Source organism: Capra hircus, chromosome 11 (genome assembly GCF_001704415.2).
Source record: "Capra hircus breed San Clemente chromosome 11, ASM170441v1, whole genome shotgun sequence".
NCBI lineage: Eukaryota > Metazoa > Chordata > Mammalia > Artiodactyla > Bovidae > Capra > Capra hircus.
The window spans coordinates 55,087,139-55,109,243 of NC_030818.1; the positions used below are offsets into that span (position 1 = coordinate 55,087,139).

Genomic DNA, 22,105 nt, shown 5'->3' on the forward strand with positions numbered 1-22,105 from the left:
GACACATGGTGTTGGGGTCACAAACCTAAAACCATTTGAGCTGTGATCCCTGGAGGCAGGTGACAATAATGAAGATACTATAGCTCTCTCTGCCAAGCTCCTAATGGATATATATTCAGGCTGTGTAAGAGTAAAAAGGGAAAAATATTCAAAAGGAGCAACTTAATAAACTCTGGAACTCACTAAGGACAGGACAACTTGTGACAAAGACAACAGCATGGCTTTGGAGCCTTAAGGGGCTAAGACAGTAACAGCGCCCTTAGCCAGGGAGCCCCTTTGCCCACTAAGAGGAAGTCATGGTGTGAGCAGGACTGGAGCTGCAGAAACTGGTTCTTGGCCAATGCACTAGATCTGACTACATCCCCCTAGACTTCCAGAATGATCTGGGAGGTGGAATTTCTAAAGGGGACTAGAGGTCTTAACCTTCCTCAGTATGTGTCCAATGAACTGCTGGAGGAGGCCTTTTCTGTGTTCGGCCAGGTGGAGAGGGCTGTAGTCATTGTGGATGATCGAGGCAGGCCCTCAGGAAAAGACACTGTTGAATTCTCAGGGAAGCCAGCTGCTCAGAAAGCAGCTGGACAGATGCAGTGAAGGCTCCTTCCTGCTAACCACATTTCCTCGACCTGTGACTATGGAGCCCATGGACCAGTTAGATGATGAAGAGGGACTCCCAGAGAAGCTGGTTATAAAGAATCAGCAATTTCACGAAGAGCGAGAACAGCCACCCAGATTTGCACAGCCTGGCTCCTTTGAGTATGAGTATGCCAGGCGCTGGAAGGCACTTATTGAGATGGAAAAGCAGCAGCAGGACCAAGTGGACCGAGACATCAAGGAAGCTCGTGAGAAGACGGAGATGGAGATGGAGGCTGCTCGCCATGAGCACCAGGTCATGCTAATGAGGCAGGATTGGATGAGGCGTCAAGAAGAACTTCGGAGGATGGAAGAGCTGCACAATCAAGTGCAAAAACGAAAGCAGCTGGAGCTCAGGCAGGAGGAGGAGCTCAGGCGCCATGAGGAAGAGATGCGGCGGCAACAATAAGAAACAACGCAACAACAGCAGGAAGGATTCAAGGGAACCTTCCCTGATGCGAGAGAGCAAGAGATACTGATGGGTCAGATGGCTATGGGAGGTGCTATGGGCATAAACAACAGAGGCGCCATGCCCCCTGCTCCTGTGCCAGCTGGTACTCCAGCTCCTCCAGGACCAGCCACTATGATGCCAGATGGAACCTTAGGATTGACCCCACCAACAACTGAACACTTTGGCCAAGCTGCTACAATGGAAAAAATTGGGGCATTTGGTGGAACCCCTCCTGCATTCAACCGTGCAGCTCCTGGAGCTGAATTTGCTCCAAACAAACGTTGCCGATACTAATAAAATTGCAGTGTCTAGTTTCCCAAAACCCTTAAAAGAAGGATCCTTTTTGGACTTAGCCGAATTCTACCCTGGAAAAGTATTAGGGATTCTTCCCAATAGTTTAGGTCTTCCCTGCCTCTAGTACTCTAGGGGGTATGTTGGAGGCAGAGGGTAAGGGGCGGGGGGTGATATTTAACAAATCAGTTCTATGTGGTATATCTTTTCACTAATCAATTCTGTGTGGTGCATTCCTAAAATCTCATGTGATTGTTGAGAGCCTGCGAGGGCCAGGGAGCCACGGCAAAATGGATCCAGTTAGAGCCCCCATCAATCTTAATCATTCCACTCTTTGTCCACCCTGTTCTATTTGCTTTCTTATTCTTACACCACCCCCGCCCCCCACCCTAGTCGGTAAAGAATCTGCCTGCAATGCTGGAGACCTGGGTTCTATTCCTGGGTTGGGACGATCCCCTGGAGAAGGAAATGGCAACCCACTCCAGTATTCTTGCCTGGAGAATCCCATAGACAGAGGAGCCTGGTAGGCTACAGTCCATGGGGTCGCAAGAGTCGGACACGACTTAGTGCACTGTCTCTCAGAGGTCTTAAATTAGCAGTGAAACACAAGAACTACAGATTCTTTTTAATCAAAGTGTATAATTTTTGAATCAAATGTATACTTATTTTAATAATTTTAATCAAAGATCATTTTAATCAAAATGTATAATTTTTACTTGTTGAGCACTGTGAGGCAGTTTATGCTAAGCATTTTATATGTATCATTTTACTGAAAACTCTTAAGCTCCAAGATTTTGGCCACCTAATGCAAAGAGCCAACTCACTGAAAAAGACCCTGAGGCTGGGAAACATTGAAGGCAGGAGCAGAAGCGGGCAACAGAGGATGAGAGTTGGCTAGCATCACTGACTCAATGGACATGAGCCTGAGCAAACTCTGGGACGGAGTGAAGGACAGGGAAGCCTGGCATGCTGCAGTCCAAGGGGTTGAAAAGAAGCTGACACGACGGAGTGACAACAGCAACAACAAGTCACCATGCGGTATATAGTGCAGTCTCCTCTTTCAGGTGAGCACCAACGTTAGCTAACTTCCTTGGGGCAGCAGAGCCGGGGTTCCGCTCTTACAGCATCTAACCCCAAGTCCATTATCTTAACTGCTGTTTCCCATTGTTCCCTCGAGAAATGACATATGAACTGGCTCAAAATAAAATAATTAAAAAATATTAAGGAAATATTTACCAAATTTGATACTATAATTTTGGATGTATTTTAAATACACTTCCACTTATATTTCTGTTTTCATTTCCTAAATTACAGGTTAGATCTTGTTTCTCCCCTTGCTTGAATGCCTCCCCACAGCTCCCGGATTACAGCCCCTCACGACCTGATTCGAGCCCATCTTTTAACCACCGCTCAATATCCTTTAGCACTTGCCCACATCTCCGATGCCCTTGACGATGGGCCAAGTTTGTGATCACACCTGCCCTTTTCTTAACTGCGCTCTGCTTTATTGTCTTCAAAGCCCAACTTAAGCTTCACTTCACCTGCAACAATCTTCTCTGAACTCATAAGCAGAACTAATGACATTTTCTTCCAGATCATTATTGCCCATCACTTGAGATTTTGCTTAGAACATTTTCTTTAAAATGCCAATTTGCATTTCTGATACCTCCATGAGAGGGCAACTCATACTGGGCAGAAGATTTTGTCTTCTTAATCTCACTTTCCCAAAATACAGCTTCCTATATGGATGCATCCAATAAATTGATCAAACTGGTTTTGGTTAAAACCAAGTTTACCTCAGAGATTGTTATTGTTTAGTCACTAAGTCATATCCGACTCTTTGGTGACCCCATAGACTGTAGCCTGCCAGGCTCCTCTGTCCATGGGATTTTCGAGGCAAGAATGCTAAAGTACGTTGCCATTTCCTTCTCCAGGGCATCTTCCTGATCCAAGGATCAATCCCACATCTCCTGAATTGGCAGGCAGATTCTTCACTACTGAGCCACCAGGGAAGCCCAGCTAAGAGAACTGTGTGCTCAGTCACTCAGTTGTGTCTAACTCTTTGCAGCCTATGATTTAATTATTTACATTAACCAAGTCAAATGCATATTCTTTTCCACATTCATTCCTCCCTTGTTTTCCATGGTCCAAGAAGTACATTCCCTCACCAGCCAATCCTGTACTTTCCTTTAAGGCTGCCATATAAAATACAGAGCCTCACAATTTAATTTGAATTTCAGATAAATAGTAAATAATTCTTTGAGTATGGACCACGTATTGTGTGAAATTTAATGGTGTGCCCAGTTGCTGTTTGTGAAAACTATCAGCCGTGTTTTCTTTACAACCCTTTTAAAATCATTATTTCCACGAGTGACTTCTGGAGGTCCCTTCTTTGGTTATAAACTAAAGCCTTGCTCTTAATGGAATGTACTTGCTTCATAAAGATAATATAACACACAAAACAATTTGTATGGGAATACAAAAAATACCTCCAATAGCCAAAGCAAACTTGAGAAAGAAGAACGGAGCTGGAGGAATCAACCTGCCTGACTTCAGACTACACTACAAAGCTACAGTCATCAAGACAGTATGGTACTGGCACAAAGACAGAAATATAGATCAATGGAACAAAATAGAAAGCCCAGAGATAACACACCTATGGACACCTTATATTTGACAAAGGAGGTAAGAATACACAATGGAGAAAAGACGATCTCTTTAACAAATGGTGTTGGGGAAACTGGTCAACCATCTGTAGAAGAATGAAACTAGAATACTTTCTAACACCAAACACAAAAATAAACTCAGACATTTCTCCATAGAAGACATACAGATGGCTAACAAACACATGAAAAGATGCTCAGCATCACTCATTATCAGAGAAATGCAAATCAAAACCACAGTGAGGTACCATCTCACCCTGGCCAGAAAATGGCTGCTATCAAAAAGTCTACAAACAATAAATGCTGGAGAGGGTAAGAAGAAAAGGGAACCTTCTTACACTGCTGGTGGGAATGCAAACTAGTACAGCCACTATGGAGAACAGTGTGGAGATTCCTTAAAAAACTGGAAATAGAATTGCCATACAACTCAGCCATTTAGCTGCTGGGCACATACACTGAGGAAACCAGAACTGAAAGAGACACATGTATCCCAATGTTCATTGCAGCACTGTTTACAATAGCTAGGACATGGAAGCAACCTATATGCCCTTTGGCAGACTAATGGATAAGAAAGCTGTGGTACATATACACAACAGAATATTACTCAGCTATTAAAAAGAACACATTTTAATTAGTTCTAATGGGGTGGATGAAACTGGAGCCTATTATACAGAATGAAGTAAGTGAGAAAGAAAAACACCAATATAGTATATTAACACATATATATGGAATTTAGAGATGGCAATGATGACCATATATGCAAGACAGCAAAAGAGACACAGATATAAAGAACAGACTTTCGGACTTAGAGAAGCCAAGGGTGGGATGATTTGACAGAATATCACTGAAACATGTATATTACCATATATGAAACAGATCACCAGTCCAAGTTCAATGCATGAAACAAGGCACTCAAAGCCGGTGCACTGGGATGACCCTGAGGGATGGGATGGGGAGAGAGGGAGGTGGGAGGAGGGTTCAGGATGGGGCACACATGTACAGCCATGGCTGATTCATGTCAGTGTATGGCGTAAACCACTACAATACTGTAATGCAATTAGCCTTCAATTAAAATAAATAATTAAAACAAACAGACACAACCCTGCAGGTCTCCTAAATTTTCAATGGCTCCCTTATGTTGGTGGCAGAAGACCAATGAGAGGAAAGCAAATGGTAACAAACTGGTATGACTGCTCATGACTGGTGTTCCTGTATCAGGCTATCCCCCATCCTTCAGATGTGACCTTGAGTATGGGCTTTCCACTTCTGCTCCCGTATCCTTTCAGTCACTTTTCAGGCTCTCCTTTCTGCTAAACTCCCCCAGTTCTAGCTAGATCCAGGAGTCCCTAGCAAGAATGAGTCGTCTGTGGCTAGCAAATCTGCTTTAAAGGGAAATGGATAGGTCTGTGGTTTTCTTTCAAAAGGTCCAAGCTGCATTTTTCCTTCAGGAAGGCTGTGGGGCAGACACTGGGCCAGACATTACTCCCCACCTGCACACCACGGAGAATATTCAGGGAGGGAAAGCTTTGATGGCCAGTAGAGTTAGCATGGTGATTGCCTTCTCTCTTAACAACTCAAGAATCACAACTGATGAATTTCTTATCCCTAAAGACCAAAAAATTCACTCGTTATTTAGAAAAGTTTTGTCTATAGCAGTGCTCTCCTACAGCACTTCCTGTGATGATGGGAATATTTATTTCTGTTCTGCCCAAAACAGAAGCCATTAGACACACGTGCCTATGGAACTCATTGATACGTGCTTAGTGTGGATGATGTTTAAATGTCAATTTTAACTGATTTAAACTTAAATAGTTACATGTATTGAGAGGCTACTGTGTTGGACAGTGCAGGCTGATAGCATTAAACTGACGAAGGGCTGAGGGTATTTTATTTAGAGAAGACAGGAAAGCATCTACAGTTTGGGGCAAGGTCTAGACAAGGTCTAGGCCAGAGATTGTGTTCTGTGGCTAATTTTCCCCTCAGGGGACATTTGGCAATGTCAGTTGTCACAACTGGAGGTAGAGGTGCTACCAGCATCTACGAGGTAGAGGCTAGGAGGCTGCTAAACAGACTACAGTGCCTAGACCAACCTCCCACAGAAAAATAATCATTCTGCTCAAAATGGCAGCATTGCCAATGTTGAGACACCATGACGTAGACAAAGGAGTAAATGTGGTCACACAGGTCCCAAACTTCTCTCATCTAGTCTCTACCTTCCTCAGGGTCTCCATTCACTTTAATCTCTAGATTTTGTCACTCAGTTCAGTTCAGTTACTCAGTCCTGTACGACTTTTTGTGACCTCACAGACTGCAGCACGCCAAGCTTCCCTGTCCATCACCAGCTCCCAGAGCTTACTAAAACTCACGTCCATAGAGTCAGTGATGCCATCCAACTATCTTATCCTCTGTCATCTCTTCTCTTCCTGCCTCCTATCTTTCCTAGCATCAGGGTCTTTTGCAGTGAGTCAGTTCTTCACATCAGGTCAAACTATTATAGAGTTTCAGCTTCAATATCAGTCTTTCCAATGAACACTCAGGACTGATTTTCTTTAGGATGGACTGGTTGGATCTCTCTGCAGTCCAAGAGATTCTCAAGAGTCTTCTCTAACACCACTGTTCAAAAGCATCAATTCTTCAGAGCTCAGCTTTCTTTATAGTCCAACTCTCACATCCACAGATTACTACTGGAAAAACCATAGCCTTGACTAGATGGACCTTTTTTGGCAAAGTAATGCCTCTGCCTTTTAATATGCTATCTAGGTTGGCCATAACTTTCCTTCCAAGAAGTAAGTATATTTTAATTTCAGGGCTGCAGTCACCATCTGCAGTGATTTTGGAGACCCCCAAAATAAACTCTGCCACTGATTCCACTGTTTCCCCATCTATTTGCCATGAAGTAATGGGACCAGATGCCATGATCTTAGTTTTTTGATTGCTGAGTTTTATGCCAACCTTTTCACTCTCCTCTTTCACTTTCATCAAGAGGCTCTTTAGTTCTTTGCTTTCTACCATAAAGTGGTGTCATTTACATATCTGAGGTTATTGATGTTTCTTCTGGCAATCTTGATTTGAGCTTGTGCTTCATCCAGCCTGGCATTACTCATAATGTACTCTGCATATAAGTTAAATAAGAAGGGTGACAATATACAGCCTTGACGTACTTCTTTCCCAATTTGGAACCAATCCAAGTGGGCCTTAGGAAGAATCACTAGAAACAAAGCTAGTGGGAGTGATGGAATTCCAGCCGAGCTATTTCAAATCCTAAAAGATGATGGTGTGAAAGTGCTGCACTCAATATGCCAGCAAATTTGGAAAACTCAGCAGTGACCACAGAATTGGGAAAAGTCAGTTTTCATTCCAATCCTAAAGAAAGGCAACGCCAAAGAATGCTCAAGCTATCGCACAATTGCACTCATCTCACATGCTAGCAACGTAATGCTCAAAATTCTCCAAATCAGGCTTTAACAGTACGTGAACCATGAACTTCCAGATGTTTATGCTGGATTTAGAAAAGGCAGAGGAACCAGAGATCAAATTGCCAACACCTGCTGGATCACTGAAAAAGCAAGAGAGTTCCAGAAAAACATCTATTTTTGCTTTATTGACTATGCCAAAGCCTTTGACTGTGTGGATCACAGTAAACTGTGGAAAATTCTGAAGGAGATGGGAATACCAGACCACCTGACCTGCCTCTTGAGAAACCTATATGCAGGTTAGAAAGCAACAGTTAGAACTAGACACGGAACAGACTGGTTCCAAATGGGAAAAGGAGTATGTCAAGGCTGTATATTGTCACCCTGCTTATTTAACTTCTATGCAGAGTACATCATGAGAAACTCTGGGCTGGATGAAGCCCAGTCTGGAATCAAGATTTCCAGGAGAAATATCAATAAACTCAAATATGCAGATGAGACCACCCTTATGGCAGAAAGCAAAGAAGAACTAAAGAGCCTCTTGATGCAAGTGAAAGAGGAGAGTGAAAAAGTTGGCTTAAAACTCAACATTCAGAAAACTAAGATCGTGGCATCTGGTCCCATCACTTCATGTCAAATAGACAAGGAAACAGTGGAAACAGTACTATTTTTTGAGGCTTCAAAATCATTGCAGATAGTGATTGCAACCCTGAAATTAAAAGACACTTACTTCTTGGAAGAAAAGTTATGACCAACCTAGACAGCATATTAACAAGCAGAGACATTACTTTGCCAACAAAAGTTTATCTAGTCAAGGCTATGGTTTTTCCAGTAGTCATCTATGGATGTGAGATTTGGACTATAAAGAAAGCTGAGTGTACAATAATTGATGCCTTTGAACTGTGGTGTTGGAGAAGACTCTCGAGAGTCCCTTGGACTGCAGGGAGATCCAACCAGTCCATCCAAAAGGAGATCAGTCCTGAGTGTTCATTGGAAGGATTGATGTTGAAGCTGAAACTCCAATATTTTGGCCACCTGATGCGAAGAGCTGACTCATTTGAAAAGACCCTGATACTGGGAAAGATTGAAGGCAGGAGGAGAAGGGGATGACAGAGGATGACATGGTTGGATGGCAGCACCAATGCAATGGACACGAGTTTGGGTAAACCCCGGGTGGTGATGGACAGGGAGGCCTGGCATGCCGTGATCCATGGGGTCACAAAGAATCAGACATGACTGAGCCACTGAACTGAACTGTTGTTCCATGTCCAGTTCTAACTGTTGTTCCTTGACCTGCATACAGATTTCTCAGGAGGCAGGTCAAGTGATCTGGTATTTTCATCTCTTGAAGAATTTCCCACAGTTTGTTGTGATCCACATAGTCAAAGGCTTTGGCATAGTCAATAACACAGAAGTAGATGTTTTTCTGGAACTCTCTTGTTTTTTCAACAATCCAACAGAACTTGATCTCTGGTTCTTCTGCCTTTTCTAAATCCAGCTTGAACATCTGGAAGTTCACAGTTCATATACTGTTGAAGCCTGATTTGGAGAATTTTGAGCATTACTTTGCCAGCGTGTGAGATGTGTGCAATTGTATGGTAGTTTGAGCATTCTTTGGCATAGACTTTCTTTGGGATTGCAATGAAAGCAGACCTTTTCCATTTTTTCATCCTTTCCTATAATCTTTATTTTAATTAATCTAATTATTATTGTCCTGACTAATGAGCTTCCATTTTGGGGGCTTTTAATGTTTGTGTGTGTGCAAATGTCCTTATTTTTATAGCAATCTTTCCCTAGATACAATTCCTTTATAACACGGTATTTAAAAATATCCTTCACCATTTCAACAATACTACTGGCTAGCTATCAAGGCTGGAGAAATAATGTGAAATGTCTGACAGACAATCTTCATTCAGTAAAATGCAGCTCTTATTGAACTGCTCAGCTGAGAAAACTCAGAGCATCTTCTTTGGGGCTCCTAGAGGACAAATCTTACACCTTGGATGCTGAGGCATCCTTGGGCGCCTAGGTCATGGATGGTCTGAATGGTCTCCCAAATCTGTTGAAGCAGCTCTATTTTCTTAGCTGCTTTATATATTGGGCTAGCAAAATAGGATTTTGTTTGGACACAGAGTTCTGTAAAAAGTTTGAATACCACAGATCTAACCCACCCATGATTCTAATTTGGGGAACTGGACACAAGTATAAGGGAAAAACTGACTAATTGGGGGAATACTTCTCTTTTATCCCCTCTTCAATTATACCATGTAGGAGGTCTCATCTGCTGAGAACCTATAAATAGAGTCTTCGTGACTTCTTTTTCCTGTGGGTGAAGACGTATATACCTTGAGAGTCTGAGTGCCTTGATTAAGGCATTTGTAGGCAGTTAACCTATCCTGGGCAAGTAACCAGAGAATTTTCCAAGAACAAGTGATAGAGTCAAGGCCACCTCTAAAACTGGAGCAGAGGCCAGGGGAGGCATGACACAGCTTCTCAGCAACTTTCCCAACTGCCTTCAAATGTTCCATTCATTATCACTCTATAACATTTGTGGATGAGGCCCCTCTTTGAACCTACATGTTTTACATGCTCAGTCACTAAGTCATGTTCACTCTTTGTGACCCCATGGAGTATAGCCCACCAGGCTCCTCTGTCAATGGAATTTTCCAGGCAAGAACACTGGAGGATGTCACCATTTCCTGTTCCAGGGGAACTTCCTCATCAAAGAATCAAACCTGCATTTCCTATATTGGCAGCCATATTCTTTACCACTGAGTTGCCTGAGAAGTCTTTGGAACCCACTCTATTCTGCAAAATTCTTTGAAAATAAGACTGGAAGAAAAGGGAAGATTCAACCTGCTGCCTGGGAAAGCAGTGGGACACTGGCCTTTGTGAAACCGCCCTTAATGATATCTGCAATGGTTTAATCTCTGTCTTTAAAGCAAACATCATCTGTCTGCCTCTGTGCTGAATGATCCACTCCCACTTTTTGAGATGCAGGCTCATTTAACAACTGGCAATCAAACCCGCTCCAGCAGCCACAATGGAAACTGTTGAGGTTCATTACACTGGAAAAATATGCCATCTTTATTTCCATTCTATTGTTTCCTCAAAGATTAACAATACACATTTTTTTTTTCCAATGGCCCATTTTTATGAAATTTTACTTGGATATATTTCTAAGTCTCTGATCCAGATGGTACATCTCAGAGTGAAATGTGAAGTGTGCTTCTCCCGCTTCTATTCTAAAGCATGGCACTGCTATTCTGGACCCATTCTGAAAAAAAAAGTCATTAGAAATTAAAAGGACAAAAACAATTTGAGAATGAAGAGTTTATGATGTGGGAGTGGCAAAATGCATTGTTGATTTCAGTAGTGATTATTGATGATGATCTGATAGCAGCTTGCAGCTTTGCCCAGTTATTTAACTGGTGTGGTAGATTTCTAGCAAAATCTTCATAGTATATGGAGGTGGTGTCTGTGCTCAGTCCTGTGTTGACTCTTTGGGACCCCATGGATTGTTAGCTTGCCAGACTCTTCTGTCCTTGAATTTTTCCAGGCAAGAATCCTGGAGGGGGCAAGCTGCCATTTCCTACTTTATCATGGTAATATATCAGACACTTACTATACATCTGTTAAAAAAAGAATTAAAAGAGTTACCCCTTCAGAACTTTTGGGAACCTTAAGAACGATATGGGGAAGTCAACAAAACCATGATAAGCTACTGCAACTTAAAAAAAATAAAAAGTAGAAATAAGTTTTTAATAAAAGGAGGCTGCAGAAGTTTTAAAATATAATCCCTATTTCTAAGTTCTCCCATTGATAGGGTCCCCTTGGGTACACTTATGACAGCTGTGACCAACAGTATGGCAGAACAGATCATGTCCTACTTCCAAGGCCAGTCATTAAAGACCAGCAGCTTCTGTCTGGTGTGCTCAGAATGTATGCCCTGAGGGAGGCCAACCAGCCACCACTTACAAAGTCCAACCACCCTGAAACCACTCTGCTGGAGAGGCTGTACAGGTGCTCTGGTCCACAGCCTGACTGAGCTCCCAGCTGGCAGACAGGTAACTGCCTACTCCAGGAATAAGTCATTTTGTGTACCCAGTTTATCTGAACATTCAGATGATTCTAGTTACAGCTGACATCTTCCTGAAAGTCAGGAGAAATCCCAAATGAGCAATGCCCAGTGAGCACTGTCCAAACATTTTACCTTGCCTTATTGTGAGCAAAATAAGATGGATGTAGTTTCACACCTCTAGGTTTGGGGAGTAGTCTGTTAAACAGAAATAGTAACTGGCTGTTGTTGTTCAGTTGCTCAGTCATGTCCCACTCTATGGACTGCAGCATGCCAGGCCTCCCTGTCCTTCACTATCTCCCAGAGCTTGATCAAACTCAAATCCATTAAGTCAGTGATGCCTTACAACCATCTCATCTTCTGTCATCCCCTTCTCCTCCTGCCTTCAATCTTCCCCAGCATCAGGGTCTTTTCTAATGAGTCTGCTCTTCCCATCAGGTGGCCAAAGTACTGGATCTTTAGCTTCAGTAACAGTCCTTCCAATGAATATTCAGGATTTATTTCCTTTCTCTTCTCAGTCCAAGGGACTCTCAAGAGTCTTCTCCAACACCACAGTTCAAGAGCATCAACAGTTCAGCACTCAGTCTTCTTTATGGTCCAACTCACATCCATCCATGCATGACTACTGGAAAAACCATTGCTTTGACTAGATGGACCTTTGTCAGCAAAGTAATGTCTCTGCTTTTTAATATGCTATCTAGGTTGGCCATAGCCTTGCTTCCAAGGAGCAAGCATCTATTAATTTCAGGGCTGTGGTCACCATCTGCAGTGATTTTGGAGCCCAAGAAAATGAAGTCTGTCACTGTTTCCATTGTTTCCCCATCTATTTGCCATGAAGTGATGGGACTGGATGCCATGATCTTAGTTTTTTGAATGTTGAGTTTTAAGCCAGCTTTTTCACTCTTCTCTTTCACCTTCATCAAGAGCCTCTTTAGGTCTTCTTTGCTTTCTGCCATAAGGGTGATATAATGCATATCTAAGGTTATTGATATTTCTCCCAACATTCTTGATTCCAGGTTGTGCTTCATCTAGCACAGCATTTCACATGATGTACTCTGCATATAAGTTAAATAAGCATGGTGACAATACACAATCTTGACGGACCAATTAGGGTTTGCTACTTGCTTCCTCAAGCCTTTACTGGTGGCTCAGACCTTAAAGTGGAGAAGGCAATGGCAACCCACTCCAGTACTCTTGCCTGGAAAATCCCATGGACGGAGGATCCTGGTGGGCTGCAGTCCATGGGGTCGCTAAGAGTCGGACATGACTGAGTGACTTCACTTTCACTTTTCACTTTCATGCATTGGAGAAGGAAATGGCAACCCACTCCAGCGTTCTTGCCTGGAGAATCCCAGGAATGGGGGAGCCTGGTGGGCTGCCTTCTATGGGGTTGCACAGAGTTGGACACTGAAGTGACTTAGCAGCAGCAGCAGCAGACCTTAAAGAATTTGCCTGCAATGTGGGAGACCCAGGTTAAATCCTTGGGTTGGAAAGATCCCCTGGAGAAGGGAATGGCTATCCACTCCAGTATTCTTGCCTAAAGAATTTCATGGACAGAGGAGCTTGGTGGGCTACAGTCCTTGGGGTTGCAAAGAGTCGGACAGGACTGAGCAACTTCCACTTTCCACTTTCCTTCAAGACTGCACTCTGAATTTTGTAATAAGTAGAAAATAAGATGATTTTAACGTCTATATTTTTTGTAATGTGATATATTTTAGATGATTATTTGCTTCCTAAAATCATGTGCATATCTTAACTAATCAGCATTCTGCCTGCATGTAGCACTTTATTTTCTTTGAAAAAGGTTGTCATTTGCATAACCATAAAAGCAAATATTTTTGCAAAATGACACCCTTTGCATTATATAGCAAAGCCTGTAGTTCAAAAGACAGAAATAAAACAATATGAGGGCACCTAAACAATGAAAAGAATATAGTTGTCTTTTCTTCCTATCTGATAGAAAATTCCAGTTTTTTTAAAAAAGTCTTTTAAATTACCGACTAATATAGCTGCTTCTCCTTTACTGCCTATTTTTAAAAATATCAATAAATGGCCTCTTGACAAGTTTTAAATAGAATCAGGATCATGTAGGATTATGTCAAATGCAAGCATATTTGAAATATTTTTTAAGGTTGGGACAGTAGCTCCACTTATTAGCTATCTTTATATTCCCACTAGATTGCTGTGTGCTCAAATGTTTGTCATGTGCTGTGCGCACACATAATCCCTCTCCCCCCTATACACATACACACACACTCTCCCCACATTCCGCATGATAAATGAAATTCTGTTCAGCACTCAATGAAACTGCTGTCACTTTAAGAGTCATATAAATGAACGAGGTTACTACTGCCCTTTGTATATTAGGAACTCTTAATTTACCTTCTCTCCCATCAATGTCAGAACATAGAATGCAGAAAAGACTTGGGTGTGCATCTGGCTTCTATGACTGATAGACCGTGTGATGTCAAGTTCATTTCTTCAGCCTTCCATCCCTCTAGGGATATGATGGGGACTCCACCTCAACAAACTGAGAGTACTCTGAGGGTTAGATCAATAATGTGGAACATTCTCTTTGCTAATATTACAGCACCCACAAAATTGTCAGCTTATTGTTTAGAGTGTGTGTGTGTGTTAGTTGCTCAGTCATGTCTGATTCTTTGTGACCTCATGGACTGTAGTCTGCTAGGCTCCTCTGTCCATGGAATTCTCCAGGCAAGAATACTGGAGTGGGTTGCCATTTCCTTCTCCAGGGGCTCTTCTCAACCCAGGGACTGAACCCGGTCTCCTGCATTGGCAGGCAGATTCTTTACCATCTGAGCCAGCAAGGTAGTGGGTCTTAAGAAATCAGTTCCATCGCCTGTTGGGGGCTCTGCATTCAGCCCAAGAAGACTCTAGGTTCAAGCTTTACTCAGAGAACATCTGAGCAACATCTTAAGAGAACTTGACTACAGAGTGAATTTCTTGCCTTCCATATCACACACCACAGACTTCTCAGCCTCAATCTCAGTCTCCAAATTATCTTAGTTTATCCAAAGCTATCGGACATTTCGGGCTTCCCTGGTGGCTCAGCAGTAAAGAATCTGCCTGCCAATGCAAGAGACACAGGTTCAATCCCTGGGTCATGAAGATGTCCTGGAGGAAGAAGTGGCAACCTATTCCAGTACTCTTGCCTGGAGAATTCCAGGACAGAGGAGCCTGGCGGGCTACAGTCCATGGGGTCACAAAAGAGTCAGACACGACTTAGCAATTAAACAACAGCAATGATGTAAGGCGTTTCACATTCTCTAAAGTTCTATAAATAGGAATTTTAGTCAGAGAGATTAGACCAATCAAGCCTAGAGCCTGTTGCAATCACAAAGTCATTATAACATGTCATAAATTCCTCTGACCCCATCTAGCTAGTATTTATAGAATGATTTTTCTTGGATCTGAGTTGAAGAATATGTTGGATGGCCATAGTTTCTCTCCCATACCTATGACAGATATCACTAATCAGTCATAGCCAATTTTCCCACAGAGAATAAAATTGGCCTCAGGATCCTTCTTAACCCACTGTTAAAGTGATTATAATTGACCATTCAGAAGAAGCTTTGGGGTTTTTCCTAGTAGTCCAGTAGTTAAGACTCTGTCTGCCAATGCGGAGGACATGGGTTCAATCCCTGGTCTGGGAAGATCCCACATGCTGCAGAACAACAAGCCCATGCGCCACAACTATTAAGCCTGGGCTGTACAGTCCACGTCCCCTAACAAGAGGAGACTCTGGAACGAGACGCCTATGTACCACAACTAGAGTAGCCCCCATTCAGTGCAAGCAGAGAAAGCCTGTGTACAGCAACAAAGACCCAGTGTAGCCTGTATATATATATATATATATATATATATATATATATATATATTTTTTTTTTTTTAAAAGAAGCAGCCTTGGGATCTCTGCTTTAGGAAGAAGAGATACAAGATAAAAGTGGTCAGAAAGGTCTGGTTCAGTGCAATTCACCTCCACCTTACGTGATGTTTCTTTTGGATACATAAATTTCTTTTGTCAATAAAATAACTAGAACTATTATTGAACCCGGTCCTTGGAAACATTTATCAGACTCCTTTAGACCTTGAGGCAAAGTCTCTAGATCACAAGGAACAACTTTCAAGAAAGAACATCGCTAGACAATTAAAAAGCTTGCTGCTAATGTTTGCAGTCTATGAGAGAAGTTGAGAATGGTTTTCTCCAAGAAGAGTCAGTTGCTCAGTAGTGTCTGAATCTGACTCTTTGTGACCCCATGCACAGTAGCAGGCCAGGCTCCTCTGTCCATATAATTCTCCAAGCAAGGAAACTGGAGTGGGTTGCCATTCCCTTCTCCAGATCTTCCTGACCCAGGGATGAAACCTTGGTCTCCTGCATTGCAGGAAACTTCTTTACTGTCTGAGCCACCAGGGAGCCCCAAATCCATATGTTATTTATTATCAGTCCCAGGGACTAACTTGGTACTAATCTCTCAAATCCAGCATTTCTAAGAGTAATGCTTCAGTTATAAATATTTTCCAGGAGGTTTAAACGGTCTTATTAAAAATCAAAATAGTGCTTTGAGTATAGTGTTTTGCCTCTAATCTGTTTTACGTACTATCTACTCTATAAATATGCACTATTACTATGGGAACTCATTTTTCTTCAAAGACAAGAATGTACTGAAAATACTTCACAATTATTCTATTCCTCCAAAAAGGCCACTTAATTAACAGCAATAACATTAGTCATGTCAGGAGAAAAGTCATTTCAAATTTTTGCCAGGCAATGTCTTTATATATAAGTAGATGCATTATTATAATATGACACTTATACTGGGTACCCCCCACCCCAGGTTCAACGAATATAACAAAGCAAATAGATTTTTGTCTATATAGGAATCCATTAAATAAGCCTTATTCTGGAACACTTTAAGAATACCAAATATTCTCTTTTCACAGCACTTCCATTAAGAGAACTTTTAACTTGGAAGTATACCATGCAGCTGCTCAAAGTGAAAAAAAATGTACTCAGTCCCTTTCTTTATCCTTGTCAATGATTATAAGGAACTTACATGTTCACTATGAATAGTAAAAAGATACTAAAACTTATTTGGAAGAAAGTTTAAAACAACTCATGATTCTACCACCCAGATGTCATATCAGTAATACTTGCAAATTTTATATATTTGAAATGTATTGTTAATGGTATTTTTTTTCATTTTAATATGGAACTCTTTCCCTACAGATGAACGAAATGCTACCGAGTCATTTGAAAGCATTGTATAATACTCCATTGCATGGATTGGCCATCATTCACTCAACCAATTTCCTGTGACTGGACTTTTAATTTTTAGACACTATTTTTTACCACAAATATCCTTGTTAACACATGTTTTCTGGTGCATATATCTTTAACTCATTACCTGCATTATTTCCTAAGCTAAATTCCTAGAAATCGAGTTGCTGGGTTAAAGGGTGAACACATCATTTTTTTAAAATGTTAATTGAATTGTGCCACAAAACTTTTGAGATCATAAAATCCAGGCACTATATGAAAAGGCATGAAACCATTTGTAGAGGCTTCAAAGGATTCTCAGCCCCTCACTGGCCCGTGGGGATGCAGTCACAGAGAAATACACAATCTTTTTATTTATTTATTGTTAAAGAGCCACCAACCTGGCTCCAACATTGTAAATAGATGTATGTAGACAGAGTTTATTTGAATAATGATTAAAGTGGCAAGGGTGCTTACATGAGTGTCCTATCTATCTAAAAACCACATAACCAAATGACAGAGTAAATGAGAAAAACAGAAAGGATCTGAGAGATTTGTCTTTGCCATAAACAGCCTGTGTGACCCTCAGAGAGTCCTTAATCCTCTCTGTTTCTTAGTTGATTCATTTGTCAAAACTTCAATTAAATCTTTCCACAGTGTCTCGAAAATTTTAAAGAGATAAAGAATAGACTAATGTTTTGGAAAATCATAAAAAAACATTTGAATGATATTCAAGAGTTATTCTTTCAGAGAGAGTAGTGTTTTATGAAAATAAAAGACACAAATTAGTAGATAAGTATATGTGCTTAGCTGCTTTAGTCATGTCCAACTCTGTGTGACCCCGTGGACTGTAGCCTAGAAGGCTCCTCTGTCCATTGTATTCTCCAGGCTAGAATACTGAAGTGAGCTGCCATATCCTTTTCCAGGGGCTCTTCCTAACCCAGGGATGGAACCTGCATCTCTTATGTCTCCTGCACTGACAGGAGGGTTCTTTACCACTTGAACCACCTGGGAAGCCTAAGTATAAAATGTTATAAAATGTGATGGTTTTGAATCAACCTGATGTGCTGGAAACTCGGAATTTGCCAAAATGATGAAGCAAAAAGCTACAGTCTTCAAGAGTTTTCTTCCATCAATGCTTAATCAAATTAATTGAGAAACCCTGCATGTCTGAAAGTCAACAAACATTTCACATTAGCTAACTTTTCATATATGTTAACAAACCAGACTTGGGTCCATGCACAATAAAGCCAATCTGCCAACACTGGATTGCGGTAAAGGGAAGTGTAGCATTTATTCCAGGGCACCAAGCAAGGAGTCCAGGGTAGCTGGTGATAAAAACACCCAAACCCCCTGATGGGTTTCAGCAAAGCATTTTTAAACGCCATGTGAAGGAGGGGAGTCCCAGAGTCTGTGATCAGTTCGTGCACAAGTCTCTGATTAGCTGATGGTGAGATAATAGGGTGATGTCATAGGTGTTTATATTATCAATCCTCAGGCACCTATAGGTCTGGGGGCTACATGCTCATGGTCATCAAGTAATTAATTTCTTCCATCTGGTGGTGGTTTTAGCATCTGTTAAACAACTCAGTAAACGTGCACCAAATGCTGTTATCTAGAGAGAGGAGAGGAACGAAAAAGCAGAGGATATAGGGGAAGGATCTGTCCAGGAAAGCCCCATAGGAGCTTGCTTAGTTACATACACTTTATTGTTTCTTTGGGACTTCTCAGGTGGCACGAGTGGTTAAAAAAAAAAAAGGAAAAAAAAAAAAAAAAAAAAACCCCGCCTGCCAATGCAGGAAATATAAGAGATGATGGTTCTAGCCCTGGGTTGGGAAGATTCCTAGGAGGAGGGCATGGCAATCCACTCCAGTATTCTTGCCTGGAGAATCCCACAGACAGAGGGAGCCTGTCAGGCTACCATCCATTCGACTGTACAGTTGGATACAACTGAAGTGACTTAGCACATATGCATGTATACATTGTTTCTTTGGTGTTATTGTTCATATCTCATTTTCAACAGAGGACATCTGTGATTCAATATTTGACATGAAGGCAAAATGAATCTCACTTTTATTTATTTGTTTGTTTTAATTAGAGATGGATCCATGAAATCACCAAACAGATGGCTCTTTTGTTTTTTTAGCCACTTCATGCTATGGATCACGTTAACATGGTTTCCTGAATTTGGATGAAAAGAAGCTTCTGACTCTCTGGTGGCCTTCTGTCTTCAGGCTCAAACTCTAACACAGAGAACAACACATCTCCCCATCAGACAAGTGACAAATGACAAGGAACACAGGGACAAAAACCAAAAGGGAGATCGAGAAATTTGTTCGGAGACCCTATCATCAGAGCCCAAGGCAGGAGTCTCAGAGTGTAGAATCAACGTTCTAGACTCTGCCCATTCAGGTTGGATAAAAGAGGGCTGGTAGGTTAGCCACCCCTCCCAGGTCCTTTAGACAAAACTGCTTCCTCTTTTGTCCAGTGTGGAAGTCAGGAGAGGGTCTGGCTGGGGATCCATCTTTCTTCTGAAGTCAGCTTCTGAGTGAGCATGCCTTCCCATGGAACCATTTAAGGAGGAAAATGGCTTTAAAAAATAAAAATAAAAAACTGGTAGTAACCGCTTGTGGGATTCAGCACTCTCAGTCATCCTTGTTCTAGTCAAAGTCAAGTCACTCTAGTCTAGACTGTCCAGCCCTTTGGTCACCTCGTCTGTCACCCAGTGCCTGGGGCACCTGTTATGCTTCCAGAACAGCAGCTGCACCCACCTCTCTAACTGAGCAATGGGTAAGCTTCACTCCTCACTCCTGTCTACCTTGAACTTCTTGGATGGTAATTAACATGAAGTGTTTTAAAAGTAATACCTGCATAAGTTGTTTCCTAAGATTCCATCCTTAAACACTGCCTGGGAAGGCATCTTGCACTCCCCCATTCCCACTTCCCTCCAGCATCACTCATGTCTCTGGCCCCCTATTCACTAGGCACTATTCTACATACGCTGCTGCTGCTGCTAAATCGCTTCAGTCGTGTCTGACTCTGTACGACCCCAGAAATGGCAGCCCACTAGGCTCCCCCGTCCCTGGGATTCTCCAGGCAAGAACACTGGAGTGGGTTGCCATTTCCTTCTCCAGTGCATGAAAGTGAAAAAGTGAAAGTGAAGTCGCGCAGTCGTGTCCGACTCCTGGCGACCCCATGGACTGCAGCCTATGGGATTTTCCAGGCAGGAGTCCTGGAGTGGGGTGCCACGGCCTTCTCCTCTACTTGCACTAGTCCACACTGTTCCAGTTCCCTTCTTGCTCAACTGCCCTGATGCTTTTCTCCCAGCATGCTTCTCCCTGCACTTCCCAGTCTTGAGGTTACTCCCTCACAGCAGAGATTTTAGCTTCAACATGTAGATAAAATAATAGAAAATGTCATGTTTTAGACATTTAAAAAAAATCTAACCTAAAAATGCCTTATCAGCTGGAGAGCTGTGGTTCTCCAGACAGTCCAGTGGTGCTGGAATTCTCAAAGCCACAGGAAGTCTGGAGCTAAGAATGAAATGAATCCTTTTTTTCTTCAATTCCCACCCCTTTACCCTTTGGAATCTCCCTTTTGACAAGACGGCAATGTGTTTGCTTGTAAAGAACAGGCATGATATGCTGGCTTCATATTATCAGGATCTTGACCCTCTGAGGGCCAGGACAGTACTAGGCACAGTCCACCTACTCGGCCCAGGTTTCTCCGTTGGGGAAAGGGGCAGTTACAAATTGTAAACTCTGGGAGGAGAGGCAGGAGTTAGTTTGCATTTGAATTTCTAGACTGGCTTGCATGAGTCAAGGTCATAGGACAAGTTAATTCATGTCATCTCCCCAACTGTCCTCTCCCCAACCTTTCAAAAAATAACACAATATAAACAAACAGTTAATAAAAATTCATTATTTTCCAGACACTGTTCTAAGCTTATTTTATATCACTAGAAAGGCTTCTTCTGTTACAATGAATCAGTTTCATTTATTTATTTATTTTTACTTCATTAAGAATGAACTTGTCAAGTTCTTCCTTCATGCCCAGTGCTTACAAGGAGATTCATGATTTTCTTTGTCACCAAACAATAATCTATAAAGAAGATAGTAAGCCAATGTTTAAGTTACACTTTATTTAAAAAAAAGAAAAAAAAAAAACTAGCATTTATTAAACCATGACTTCATGCCCAGTCCTTGTATATACAGCATCTAATTTACTTTTCACGGTAATCTCAGAGGTGGGTGTCAGAGCATCTAACAAAATCATGATGCTGTTGTTTCTTCCCAACAATGTACTCACTTCTCCAGAAAAACCCTACGGAGACAAGCATTACCCAGAGTTCCGTGTCACATTATCATCTTATTAATGTCATTAACAATTTCCTCCTCTGTAGTCAACAAAAGAAGGATTGCGTGCCTTAGAGTAGTAATAAAATTACCAAGCAATTATGATGATGCAGTAACCAAGAATGAGTTCAGAACAGGGGATCATTTTTTTATTTTAGTGAACTGACAACATCACAGTTAAGAAGATACGGTTACTGACATAACAAATGAAGAACTTTCTAATGAGAAATTTTACGTTATTGTGTTAAGAATGACGTCATGATTTCCCTGGAGTGGGAGAACACCACTGTCTTCTTCTCCCTGGAAGGCTCTCCTGATAAGTTTACTGCATTAGGGTCCAAACTGAAGCCAAATCTAATGCGTGACCTCTCTTCCCTACCCCTTAGTATTTCTATAATAAGTATAGAATCTGAGTTAGAAGGACTATTAAAAAAGAACTGCATCCATCCAGCTTCTACCCTCATATTCAAATCTTCAACTCATCAGTAACATGGGTGCTCCCTTTTCCAGTTTCATAGTAATCACAGGACATAGATCATCAATGTCTAAAACAAACTTTCCTATGTCTATATGCTTCTGAAACACATCCTCCCCAGTTTGAGCTCTGCCCCTCCACCTTTATAACCCGATGGTTTTTCACACAAAGCCCCTGAAGAAGATCTCTCTCTCTAACATGTGCGTGCATTGCACGTATAAACACACACACACTCAAAAGGAATGAGTAACCATGTGTGCCATTCACCTTTGCCCACAGTTTTCTGTGTACCACAAATGATACACTGGTGCTTGGCTTCTCCTCCCCTCTGGATCTCACTATGAGAAGCTCCTTACTACCAACCATGTTGTCCCAGCTCATACTTACCTCTTTGAGTGTTTGTAGCTACACAGTCCTATAATCCTAGAAACGTACATACATTCTGCCTCTATCTCTTTCACCCTGTTTCAG

At 41.8% G+C, this 22,105-nt stretch overlaps 1 protein-coding gene and 1 pseudogene across 3 annotated transcripts in view; one reads left to right on the forward strand and one right to left on the reverse strand.

The window, feature by feature from the left end:
- The window catches only part of CTNNA2 (catenin alpha 2), a 1,396,988-nt gene that overhangs the window by 693,316 nt on the left and 681,567 nt on the right, over positions 1 to 22,105 (reverse strand). The window lies entirely within an intron of this gene.
- On the forward strand, positions 379 to 1,444 carry LOC102191531 (annotated as a pseudogene).